Here is a 13501-nt window from a genome sequence, read left to right on the forward strand (position 1 = left end):
ACACAACACCCAGCCATCAAGAGGCAGAGAAAATCCCTGACCCCGCCGGGAATCGAACCCGGGCGTGGGAAGCGAGAACGCTACCGCACGACCACGAGATGCGGGCTGAGGACATCGGTCCCTAAGCTTTACACACTACTTAATTTAACTTAAACTAACTTACTCTAAGGTCAACACGTACACCCATGCCCGAAGGAGGACTCGAACCTTCGACATGGGAACCTTGTTTAGACTTTATGTATGTGGACATCAGTCTCCTACCATGACGCCATAAGTAGGGAACTTCGAGACACTTCTCAAACTTTTCGCCTGTAACCAGTTCTGTAATAGAAGTTTAATAGATTTTCTTATTCCATTTTTAAATGATGGCATTCATGATTTATGCGTCGTATTGTTTCTGTGAAATTACAAGAATTGCTCCAGTAAGTTAAGGTTTTTTCCAGGGATAGAGAAATATTCCAAGGTACAAAAATATCGGAGCAATACGCAGTACAAGGCGGGTGGGCGTAATACGCAACAAACTGATTTATTTTTTAAATTTTCGTCCGTGGCTGGATTTTTTCCTTAGCTGCAGTAGGGCCTGGGTTGGGTGACATTGGATGTCAGCCATATGCCGTCCACTGCACACACTCTTCACGTGATGGATGAGTGAAGTTGTGCTGACAAAGTAACACCACGGTTAAGCATGATTGACACTGTCAACCGACGAATCGTATGCGACGAAACGAATCACGGGAACGGAATCAGTCACGTGGAGCGCTGGGACAAGCTGAGGAGCGTGGACGGGGAAGTCCGGTCGGCTCTTCTCACTGCGAGCTAACATCCCAAAGATGTTCGAGCTCACCTGCGGTTCCTCTACGTCGAAATGTCTTGACCCAAACTCGTCTAGGGGTTAAACCGCTTGTGTCGCATTACACGCCCTAAATTAGACACTTTTGTTCCCTTTGTTAAATTGTCTGGCTGATGGCAAGTTTGCAAAATTGTGTGCAACAAAGTTAATGTAACATATAGTAACAGTAATAATAATATCGGGAGCTAAATTAACGACCTGTAAATGATGTAAGCCACACAGTTGCGATTTGGTTAGAATAACAGCGAAGGTGTTCTATTACACTCGAGCGCAAATCCATTTGACGCAGTTCGATCATTCACAATCTTATCGCGAAACACAAGTCCAATACTCCACCTCGATATTTGCATAAAAAGTTCACAACAGGCGCGCGGCTGCTCACCGCTCAGAGTCTAATCCCGCGACCCTAGCTGCCTAAATACCGACTGTCCGTTTTTGCGTCTCAATCCGTACTGTACCTTTTGGTGTCTCCAGCCGAACTGTCCGCTTTCGCGTCTGCACCAGCATTCCCCCTGCCCGTCCCCGGCAGCTTTCCCCGCGCGCCGAACATACTCGCTCAACTGACTAGTGCAGTTCCCTTTCCTGAAAGCGTCCATCTGATTGGCTACAGCTTATTCTACATTATTTTACATTTTAGTATATTCTTCATTAAAACGATTATATTACAAAACGTTGTAACCTTCAACAACTGGCATCCCGACACACCCAATTTCAGCAGGAGCACAAACCTACATTGAACCTGGCATCTGAGCGCTACTACTGCGACGAGGGACAACTAAAGGAGCAAGACAGCAGGTTAGTAGTAAAGAAACCAGACAAGGAAGGCACAGTCGCTTCCTCCTCGCCACATAGAAGGAGGGCATTGTATCCTCTTACTTACATATTCACTGTGCGCTCAGAACTGAAAAGACAGATGTGACGCGATCTTCGGACATACTAGAGACACTGCCCGAAACATCTGTGCAAAACTTCATCGGATTTTCACTGTGGTTTCCATTTCGCGCCCGATCGGACCTTACTTTCCGAGTAGCCGTCGTACCTTCCTACATAATGTTAGTGATGAGGGTGAATAACTCCCTAGTGAGGAAGAAGTCGAATTCATAATTAAAGAACAACGTTTGAGATCAATGACAATGACTGGCTGAGCGTGCTCTGAGATAGAATCAGGAATCTCACGGTAGGACAGCAAAAAATAAAACAGCCGCCAGCTGTTGCAGAGAGTTTACCCCCAGTTACATTAATCCCGTCGTTTGTAGGCCAGACCGATGAAAATGTACACACCTTTCAGAGAAAAATCAATGATATCGGTGGTTTTTGTTCCTGGCCTGATGACTATCAGTTACGTGTTACAAATTTAAAACTGTTAGGTGATGCTCGTAATACGTGGAATCCAGAGATGCTTGAGAGATGAAGTAACATTCGATGCATTGGGGCACGGATTACCAAGAATATATTCCAATAATTGAGTAGTGAGTTATTGCAAATACAGGGTGTTTCAAAAATGATCGGTATATTTGAAACGGCAATAAAAACTAAACGAGCAGCGATAGAAATACACCGTTTGTTGCAATATGCTTGGGACAACAGTACATTTTCAGGCAGACAAACTTTCGAAATTACAGTAGTTACAATTTTCAACAACAGATGGCGCTGCGGTCTGGGAAACTCTATAGTACGATATTTTCCACATATCCACCATGCGTAGCTATAATATGGCGTTGTCTCTGAATGAAATTACCCGAAACCTTTGACAACGTGTCTGGCGGAATGGCTTCACATGCAGATGAGATGTACTGCTTCAGCTGTTCAATTGTTTCTGGATTCTGGCGGTACACCTGGTCTTTCACGTGTCCCCACAGAAAAAAGTCACAGGGGTTCATGTCTGGCGAATAGGGACGCCAATCCACGCCGCCTCCTGTATGTTTCGGATAGCCCAAAGCAATCACACGATCATCGAAATATTCATTCAGGAAATTAAAGACGTCGGCCGTGCGATGTGGCCGGGCACCATCTTGCATAAACCACGAGGTGTTCGCAGTGTCGTCTAAGGCAGTTTGTACCGCAACAAATTCACGAAGAATGTCCAGATAGCGTGATGCAGTAATCGTTTCTGATCTGAAAAATGGGCCAATGATTCCTTTGGAAGAAATGGCGGCCCAGACCAGTACTTTTTGAGGATGCAGGGACGATGGGACTGCAACATGGGGCTTTTCGGTTCCCCATATGCGCCAGTTCTGTTTATTGACGAAGCCGTCCAGGTAAAAATAAGCTTCGTCAGTAAACCAAATGCTGCCCACATGCATATCGCCGTCATCAATCCTGTGCACTATAACGTTAGCGAATGTCTCTCGTGCAGCAATGGTAGCGGCGCTGAGGGGTTGCCGCGTTTGAATTTTGTATGGATAGAGGTGTAAACTCTGGCGCATGAGACGATACGTGGACGTTGGCGTCATTTGGACCGCAGCTGCAACACGGCGAACGGAAACCCGAGGCCGCTGTTGGATCACCTGCTGCACTAGCTGCGCGTTGCCCTCTGTGGTTGCCATACGCGGTCGCCCTACCTTTCCAGCACGTTCATCCGTCACGTTCCCAGTCCGTTGAAATTTTTCAAACAGATCCTTTATTGTATCGCTTTTCGGTCCTTTGGTTACGTTAAACCTCCGTTGAAAACTTCGTCGTGTTGCAACAACATTGTGTTCTAGGCGGTGGAATTCCAACACCAGAAAAATCCTCTGTTCTAAGGAATAAACCATGTTGTCTACAGCACACTTGCACGCTGTGAACAGCACACGCTTACAGCAGAAAGACGACGTACAGAATGGCGCACCCACAGACTGCGTTGTCTTCTATATCGTTCACATCACTTGCAGCGCCATCTGTTGTTGAAAATTGTAACTACTGTAATTTCGAAAGTTTGTCCGCCTGAAAATGTACTGTTGTCCCAAGCATATTGCAACAAACGGTGTATTTCTATCGCTGCTCGTTTAGTTTTTATTGCCGTTTCAAATATACCGGTCATTTTTGAAACACCCTGTACAAGCCGTCCACACTCCGGCAAAAGACGGGTGAAGAATTTGAGGCATTTGCAGTAATATACCCCCCACAAATTGGTAGTGAAGTGAAAATGGCATCGCTCACGTCATTGCATGAAGCTGCTGGGGTAGCGATGCTGCCCGAAGAGGCTGAAAGATGTGAATCCATGCTATCGTATAGTATGGAGCCGTGCCAAATGTTTTCTTGTGATGCACATTGTGGGCGTTGCGGAAAACCCGGACACCCTGCTGTTCGGTGTAGGGCGCCTTTTTGCCCGAATTGTCGATAGACAGGACGCTTTAGCAATTGCTATCCCCAGAGGCGAGGGCAGTACAATCGGCAAAGGAATGACTGCAGACGATACGACGAACCACAGCGGGGAAATGGGCGAGGGGTCTGCTCCCGCCATCCAGTGCCGCCCCCTGTTAAAACAATAATCCCTGTCCACTACAAGGATGTAGATGAGGCGGCTAATATAATATTAGAGCCGAAACTCCAAGGGAAAACTGTCAGTATTTTGACTGAGACAGGTGTGAAGGTAAGTGTTTTATTTTTGTTTAATAGTGATAAGCCAGCGCTGAAACCGGCACGTTGTCACATCAGGGGATCAGGCGATGAAGCTATAATACCAGCGGGTATATCCTATTTAAAGTTACAAACTGATAACAGCAATTACCATTGGAATGTGGAACTTGTGAGGAAGAACAGGACGTATTTTGATATTATTTTAGCGAATGATTTCCTACACCAGAATAGAGGTGTGATAGATCACGGCATACAAACAGTTCGATACAGCGACCAAGCTCACTGTTTTCGGCAGAAGTGCTCGCACCCCACAGCCGCTAGAAATCCGTGACAAAAGCACTGTTTCCCTGGTACCTTCTGATCGTGCACTTGAATGTTGAAAGCTACCACTCTGATTACAATATTAAAGGTGGTAAGAGAAGATTTCTCTGCATCGGCGTCAGAACTCGACAGCAGCCGAGATCTGTCTTTCTGGTTGATCTGTTCAGCCAGAACGACATTCTTGTCAACCTTCAGATCCACGTGGAAAGAAGTGAGACGAAAATAGATGTTGTGGGAAACAAGATTAATGTTCCTGTGTGTGTTAATAATTTTTGTCAACGAGAGGTAGAGATACCCTGTGGAACCGAACTTGCATGTGGGCAAGACTTAGGTGAGAAAGGATTACAGTGTGACAAGCCTTTAAAAATTAAAAAAAAGAAGCAGTTACCCGTGAAAAAAGCGCATGTCATGTCAACACTTATCAGCAGGCATGCAAACAGATGCTTGCTTTAATCATGAATATATCACCGAGTGATGCTAAATGTTATTGTCTTTACAAGCTGCGCGGAGTGGCCGTCTGGTTTGAGGCGCCATGTCACGGATTGAGAGGCCCCTCCCGCCGGAGGTTCGAGTCCTCCCTCGGGCATTGGTGTGTATGCTGTTCTTAGTATTGGTTAGTTTAAGTTAGCTTACGTAGTGTGTAAGTTTAGGGAATGATGACTTCAGCAGTTTGGGCCTTAAGAATTCACACACATTTGAACATTTGTCTTTACATAAAGAAAAGAAGATTGTATACTTGGAAGACGCCTCGAGATACTGACAGCTTTCAGATAGATTATATAATGGTATGACAGAGATTTAGGAACCAGGTTTTAAATTGCAAGACATTTCCAGGGACAGACGTGAACTCTGACCACCCTATTGGTTATGAACTGTAGATTAAAACTGAAGAAACTGCAAAAAGGTGGGAATTTAAGGAGATGGGACCTGGATAAACTGACTAAACCAGAGGTTGTATAGAGATTCAGAGAGAGCATAAGGAAACAATTGACAAGAATGGGGGAAAGAAATACAGTAGAAGAATGGGTAGCTATGAGGGACGAAATAGTGAAGACAGCAGAGGATCAAGTAGGTAAAAAGACGAGGGCTAGTAGAAATCCTTGGGTGACAGAAGAAATATTGAATTTAATTGATGAAAGAACAAAATATAAAAATGCAGTAAATGAAGCAGGCAAAAAGGAATACAAACGTCTCAAAAATGAGATCGACAGGAAGTGCAAAATGGCTAAGCAGGGATGGCTAGAGGACAAATGTAAGGATGTAGAGGCTTGTCTCACTAGGGGTAAGATAGATACTGCCTACAGGAAAATTAAAGAGATCTTTGGAGAGAAGAGAACCACTTGCATGAATATCAAGAGCTCAGATGGAAACCCAGTTCTAAGCAAAGAAGGGAAAGCAGAAAGGTGGAAGGAGTACATAGAGTGTCTATACAAGGGCGAGGTACTTCAGGGCAATATTATGGAAATGGAAGAGGATGTAGATGAAGATGAAATGGGAGATGTGATACTGCGTGAAGAGTTTGACAGAGCGCTGAAAGACCTAAGTCGGAACATGGCCCCGGGAGTAGACAACATTCCATTAGAACTACTGACAGCCTTGGGAGAGCCAGTCCCGACAAAACTCTACCATCTGGTGAGTAAAATGTATGAGACAGGCGAAATACCCTGTGACTTCAAGAAGAATATAATAATTCCAATCCCAAAGAAAGCAGGTGTTGACAGATGTGAAAATTACTGGACTATCAGTTTAATAAGTCACGGCTGCAAAATACTAACGCGAATTCTTTACAGACGAATGGAAAAACTCGTAGAAGCCGACCTCGGGGAAGATCAGTTTGGATTCCGTAGAAATATTGGAACACGTGAGGCAATACTGACCCTACGACTTATCATAGAAGCTGGATTAAGAAAGGGCAAACCTACGTTTCTAGTATTTGTAGACTTAGAGAAAGCTTTTGACAATGTTGACTGGAATACTCTCTTCCAAATTCTGAAGGTGGCAGGGGTAAAATACAGGGAGAGGAAGGCTATTTACAACTTGTACAGAAACTAGATGGCAGTTATAAGAGTCGAGGGACATGAAAGGGAAGCAGTGATTGAGAAGGGAGTGAGACAGGGTTGTTGCCTCTCCCCGATATTATTCAATCTGTATATTGAGCAAGCAGTAAAGGAAACAAAAGAAAAATTCGGAGTAGGTATTAAAATCCATGGAGAAGAAATAAAAACTTTGAGGTTCACAGACGACATCGTAATTCTGTCAGAGGCAGCAAAGGACTTGGAGGAGCTGTTGAATGGAATGGACAGTGTCATGAAAGGAAGGTATAAGATGAACAACAACAAAAGCAAAACGAGGATAATGGAATGTAGTCGAATTAAGAGGGGTGATGCTAACTAGATTAGGAAATGAGACACTTAAAGTAGTAAAGGAGTTTTTCTATTTGGGGAGCAAAATAACTGATGATGGTCGAAGTAGAGCGGATATAAAATGCCGATTGGCAATGGTAAGGAAAGCGTTTCTGATGAAGAGAAATTTGTTAACATCGAGTATAGATTTAAGTGTCAGGAAGTCGTTTCTGAAAGTATTTGTATGGAGTGTAGCCATGTATGGAAGTGAAACATGGACGATAAATAGTCTGGACAAGAAGAGAATAGAAGCTTTCGAAATGTGGTGCTACAGAAGAATGCTGAAGATTAGATGGGTAGATCATATAAGTAATGAGGAGGTATTGAATAGAATTGGGGAGAAGAGGAGTTTGTGGCACAACTTGACTAGAAGAAGGGATCGGTTGGTAGGACATGTTCTGAGGCATCAAGGGATCACCAATTTAGTATTGGAGGGCAGCGTGGAGGGTAAAAATCGTAGAGGGAGACCAAGAGATGAATACACTAAGCAGATTCAGAGAGATGTAGGCTGCAGTAGGTACTGGGGGATAAAGAACCTTGCACTTGATAGAGTAGCATGGAGAGCTGCATCAAACCAGTCACTGGACTGAAGACCACAACAACAACAACTGCGTCTAAAGAGTTAGTAATCTTTACATGAGTAACATTACAATTTTGAAACTTTAGGTTTAAGTGTCAGGAAGTCGTTTCTGAAAGTATTTGTATGGAGTGTAGCCATGTATGGAAGTGAAACATGGACGGTAAGTAGTTTGGGCAAGAAGAGAATAGAAGCTTTCGAAATGTGGTGCTACAGAAGAATGCTGAAGATTAGATGGGTAGATCATATAAGTAATGAGGAGGTACTGAATAGGATTGGGGAGAAGAGGAGTTTGTGGCACAACTTGACTAGGAGAAGGGATCGGTTGGTAGGACGTGTTCTGAGGCATCAAGGGATCACCAATTTAGTATTGGAGGGCAGCGTGGAGGGTAAAAATCGTAGAGGGGTAGACCTAGAGATGATTACGCTAAGCAGATTCAGAAGGATGTAGGCTGCAGGACGTACTGGGAGATGAAGAGGCTTGCACAGGATAGAGTAGCATGGAGAGCTGCTCAAATCAGTCTCAGGATTGAAGACCACAACAACACCAACATTATTATTATTGCTAGTATTATTCGTTGATAGTCTCCATTTCCTTCCTTAAGATTTTCCATCCTTGATATTTATGAACTTAGCGAATTTACTCTTGGCACTTCCGTTGCCTACGTCTGTGGGTCCTCTCAGAACTCATTTTACTAATGAAATTAACTAATTTGGTAAGATTGAACCAGAAATTATTGGTGTATCCATGTATTACCATAAAAAAATAAAAAACGGTCAGTAGTTGAGGGAGTATGAATCATAACAGTGGCGAATTTGAGTAAAAAAAAAAAGTCTTCACTTTGTGCAAACTGACCTCTACTCACTGAATCTCGTGTATTAACTGTTGTGTGGGTCTGGTAGCCAATCCAGACAAAACACCGGGGTTCCCACGCTGGGGGAGCAAACCTGTGCTTCACAGATCCTGAGAGGAGCCAATCAGTGACTCAAAATCTCTCTTGTTGCAAAAAGAACATTTTAGACAAGGGAGGCGTCATTCTCATGATGAGCATGGCCATGTTTTGACAAAAAAAGTCTACCTTTTTTTGTGGAGAGATCTAATTTTTCCAGGCCGACCACTTTCAATTTCTGAAAGAAGGCTGTTAAGCTTACCAAACTGTCGTCACCATGAAATATATGTTTTTACCAATCGCTAAAAGAACTTGGCGACTTCCTGTCGTCAGGGGAGTATTACACGCACCAGTCACTCTGTCTGTATCGTCCCAGCTTCCAACATGAGAATGCTTGGAGTTTTATGACCATCCCACCATTTGCACAAAAGCTCAGATTACAACAGTCGTTCTTAAATGGCTCCCTCCACCAAATTTCCGCCATCTAACCATATTTGCTGCGGTCTGTCGCCTGACCCAGGAAAAATGTTTTGCAAACCAGCATCCTCCTGCTCCAGCCGTAAGTGGGAAGAGGGGAGTGGCATGGCCCAAAGCACCTCTGCAGGTACAATACACAGAGCGTTGCTTCCCAGAATCACTTGCACAACCAGGACGCTGGACACAGCATTTATGGCTGGGAATCCATCTTTCTCCCTGTTCTCTGTCGCCTCCACTACGGACTCTCGAGCACAAGTTCTCTACAGGCTACAGATGCAGTTACATGAACATTCAGCCCACTATTTTCTCATGTAAAAAGTCATAAACCACGCATACCAAATGTAGTACTGGGAAACACCGAGATCATGGCCTGAAATATGAATGTCAATCTGACTGACAGTGTTGTTAAAGTGAGAGAGTGGCGTGCCACCTCTCAAACAGTTATGGGAAGAATAAGGGAACTTACCTGTCTCACAGAGAAACCTGTCATATCCTGTTCTGGAAGAGTATTCTTGACTGTTAGAGGAAAAGCAATAGTTCCCAGAAACTGACCTCATACAGCACGAAATTCCAACGGGAGATGATAGGCCAATTACGTGGAAACCACACTGACTACTTTTATATCTACAATTAATTGTGGAGGATAGTATCAAAAATTAGCCAGATGCGTGAATCATCCAGTCTTCAGCTAGCCCCTGGTATTCAGCAATTGTTCTGGTCCCAAAGAAATCAATCAATGAGGAGAAAATCTTTCATCTATTTGTCGATAAGAGAGCAATAAACAGAGTAATGACTCCGGATACGAACCCTACAACCCGTATCGACGAAACACTGGACAGATTAAGAAACTGTAGGTATATTACCACCCCATTATGCATTCTGGGTAACACCAAATTCCAGTGGCACCCCACAACAGATCGTAAATCGTCTTTGTAGTACCACCTGTTTTGTACGAGTTTTTGTGGATGCGTTTCGGTCTAAGAAATATGCCAGCTACTTTCCAAGGCTTTGCTAACTTATTGTTGAGAGGACTGAAGCCTACCATGTGTCATGTCTGTCTTGATGAAATAGTCGTTATTTCAAAGACTATTAACTAACATGTGCATAGATCGAGGAATGCATCTTCAAGGTTGCAAAATGTGCACCCAATTTTAAAGACAGAATAATGTTCTTTTGCAGAGTCACAGGTCAAGTACCTGGGGCATATCATCAGTCCTTCTGGAGTGAAGCCACGTCCCCATTTACCGGATGCAGTAAAGTGTTTTCAAGTTTCTGCCAACATAAAAGAATTATAGTGTTTTCTCAGATCAGCAAACTGCTATGATCATTTCGTGAGAGACTATGCCGCGATTAATAAGATGGTAACAAGAGTACAGAAAAGACATGCAGTTTTTGAATGGACAGAAGAATATGATTTAGCTATGAAACAAGACAAACAGGTGTTGATAAACTCAACCCTGTTAATTTTCCCAGATTTATCATAACTATTTATCCTCGAATTTTGCTTTTGGAGCAGTTCTAGTCAAGAACACAATGCTGAAGGAAGGTCTATTAACTATACTTCACGAAGGCTCTATCAGGCAGAAATTAACTACAGAAAAACTGAAAAGTGGTTCATGGCGTGGGTTCCTGTCGTCATGTCCTAGTTCATGAACCACGGGCAACGTATGAGTGGCCAAGTAAGTGGTCCCGACAGTCGGGATACCAGTTACTTTGGAATAAGGCTGGGCATCTCGGACATATTCTGAGTCGTGGTCACCTTTGTGCTCATACGGCAAAGACTACCAAATCCACCGGTTAGTCCCTCAGCCGTTAGGGGTAAAACTCAATGGGACTCGGGGCAAGTAAGGCTAGCAATCTGCTTCCCTGGTACTTTAAATATGATGCTGGCAACAATCAGAGCAAAATGCCTCGGACTTTTGGAGGTGACGGAGTCCCACCTCTAACTGACCAACCAGGGACTGCTAAGATACGACTTGGCAAACAAATGGTAATGAGATGGGGAGCTATTAATATCAATGGGGGCTACTCTGGGAAGAAGGTAGAGCTGGCAGAGGCTGCAAGTAAGATGGGGCTGGACGTTTTAGCTGTTAGTGACATTCGGGTAAGGGGTGAGAAAGAAGAGGAAGTGGGAGAATACAAGGTCTACCTGTCAGGAGTCAAAGCAGGAATAGCACAATGGGGTGTAGGGCTTTACATCAGGAAAGAAATGGAACCCAGCGTAGTTGCAATATGGTATGTAAAGAAACGACTGATGTGGATAGATTTGACAGTGTCTAGCAAGAAAATTAGGATAGTGTCAGTATATTCGCATTGTGAAGGGACAGATCAAGATAAGATGGATAGTTTTTATGAGGCACTCAGTGATGTAGTTATTAGAGTAAAGGACAAGGACAGTGTTCTGCTCATGGGTGATTTTAACGCCAGGATTGGAAATCGAACAGAAGGGTATGAAAAGGTTATGGGTAAATTTGGAGAGGATATGGAGGCCAACAGGAACGGGAAACAACTCTTGGATTTATTGTGCCAGTAAGGGCTTAGTAATCACAAACTCCTTTTTTAAACATAAGAACATTCACCGGTATGCTTGGGAAGGCAGGGGAACCAGATCTGTCATTGACTATATAATAACAGATCAGGAATTCAGGAAGGCTGTGAGGGACACACGTGTATTCAGAGGATTCTTTGATGACACTGATCATTATTTAATCTGCAGTGAAATTGGGATTGTGAGGCCGAAAGTGCAGGAGGTCAGGTCCATATGTAGGAGGATAAGAGTGGAGAAACGTCAGGATAAGGAAATCAGGCACAAGTACATAACAGCGATCTCAGAAAGGTACCAGTTAGTTGAATGTAGTCAATTACAGTCATTGGAAAAGGAATGGACAAGGTACAGGGACACAGTACTAGAAGTGGCTAAAGAATGTCTTGGAACAGTAGTGTGTAAAAGTAGGATGAAGCAAACAGCTTGGTGGAATGATACAGTCAAGGCAGCCTGTAAAAGGAAAAAGAAGGCGTATCAAAAATGGCTGCATACCAGAACCCAGGTAGACAGAGAAAGTTATGTTGAAGAAAGAAACAAAGCCAAACAGATAATTGCAGCATCCAAGAAGAAATCGTGGGAAGACTTTGGAAACAGGTTGGAGACTATGGGTCAAGCTGCTGGAAAACCATTCTGGAGTGTAATTAGCAGTCTTCGAAAGGGAGGTAAGAAGGAAATGTCAAGTATTTTAGACAGGTCAGGAAAACTGCTGGTGAATCCTGTGGATGCCTTGGGCAGATGGAGGGAATATTTTGAAGAGTTGCTCAATGTAGGTGAAAATGCGATCAGTAATGTTTCAGATTTCGAGGTAGAATGGGATAGGAATGATGATGGAAATAGGCTCACATTTGAGGAAGTGGAGAAAATGGTCAATATGTTGCAGCGCAATAAAGCGGCTGGGGTGGATGAAATTAAGTCGGAACTCATCAAATACAGTGGAATGTCAGGTCTTAAATGGCTACACAGGATAATTTAAATGGCCTGGGAGTCGGGACAGGTTCCATCAGACTGGACAAAAGCAGTAATCACACCAATCTTTAAACATGGAAACAGAAAAGACTGTAACAACTACAGAGGTATCTCTTTTAATCAGCGTTGTGGGCAAAATCTTTTCAGGTATTGTTGAAAGGAAAGTGCGAGTATTAGTTGAGGACCAATTGGATGAAAATCAGTGTGGGTTTAGGCCTCTTAGAGGTTGTCAGGACCAGATCTTTAGCTTACGGCAAATAATGGAGAAGTGTTATGAGTGGAACAGGGAATTGTATCTATGCTTTATAGATCTAGAAAAGGCATATGACCGGGTTCCTAGGAGGAAGTTATTGTCTGTTCTACGAGATTATGGAATAGGAGGCAAACTTTTGCAAGCAATTAAAGGTCTTTACATGGATAGTCAGGCAGCATTTAGAGTTGACGGTAAATTGGGTTCATGGTTCAGAGTAGTTTCAGGGGTAAGACAAGGCTGCAACCTGTCTCCACTGTTGTTCATATTATTTATGGATCATATGTTGAAAACAATAGACTGGCTGGGTGAGATTAAGATATGAGAACACAAAATAAGCAGTCTTGCATCTGCGGATGACTTAGTTGTAATGGCAGATTCGATTGAAAGTTTGCAAAGTAATATTTCAGAGCTGGATCAGAAATGTAAGGACTATGGTATGAAGAATAGCATCTCCAAAATGAAAGTAATGTCAGTGGGAAAGAAATATAAACGGATTGAGTGCCAAATAGGAGGAACATAGTTAGAACAGGTGGACGGTTTCAAGTACTTAGGATGCATATTCTCACAGGATGGCAACATAGTGAAAGAACTGGAAGCGAGGTGTAGCAAAGCTAATGCAGTGAGCGCTCAGCTACAATCTACTCTCTTCTGGAAGAAGGAAG

This window comes from Schistocerca piceifrons, chromosome 2, assembly GCF_021461385.2.
Source record: "Schistocerca piceifrons isolate TAMUIC-IGC-003096 chromosome 2, iqSchPice1.1, whole genome shotgun sequence".
Lineage (NCBI taxonomy): Eukaryota > Metazoa > Arthropoda > Insecta > Orthoptera > Acrididae > Schistocerca > Schistocerca piceifrons.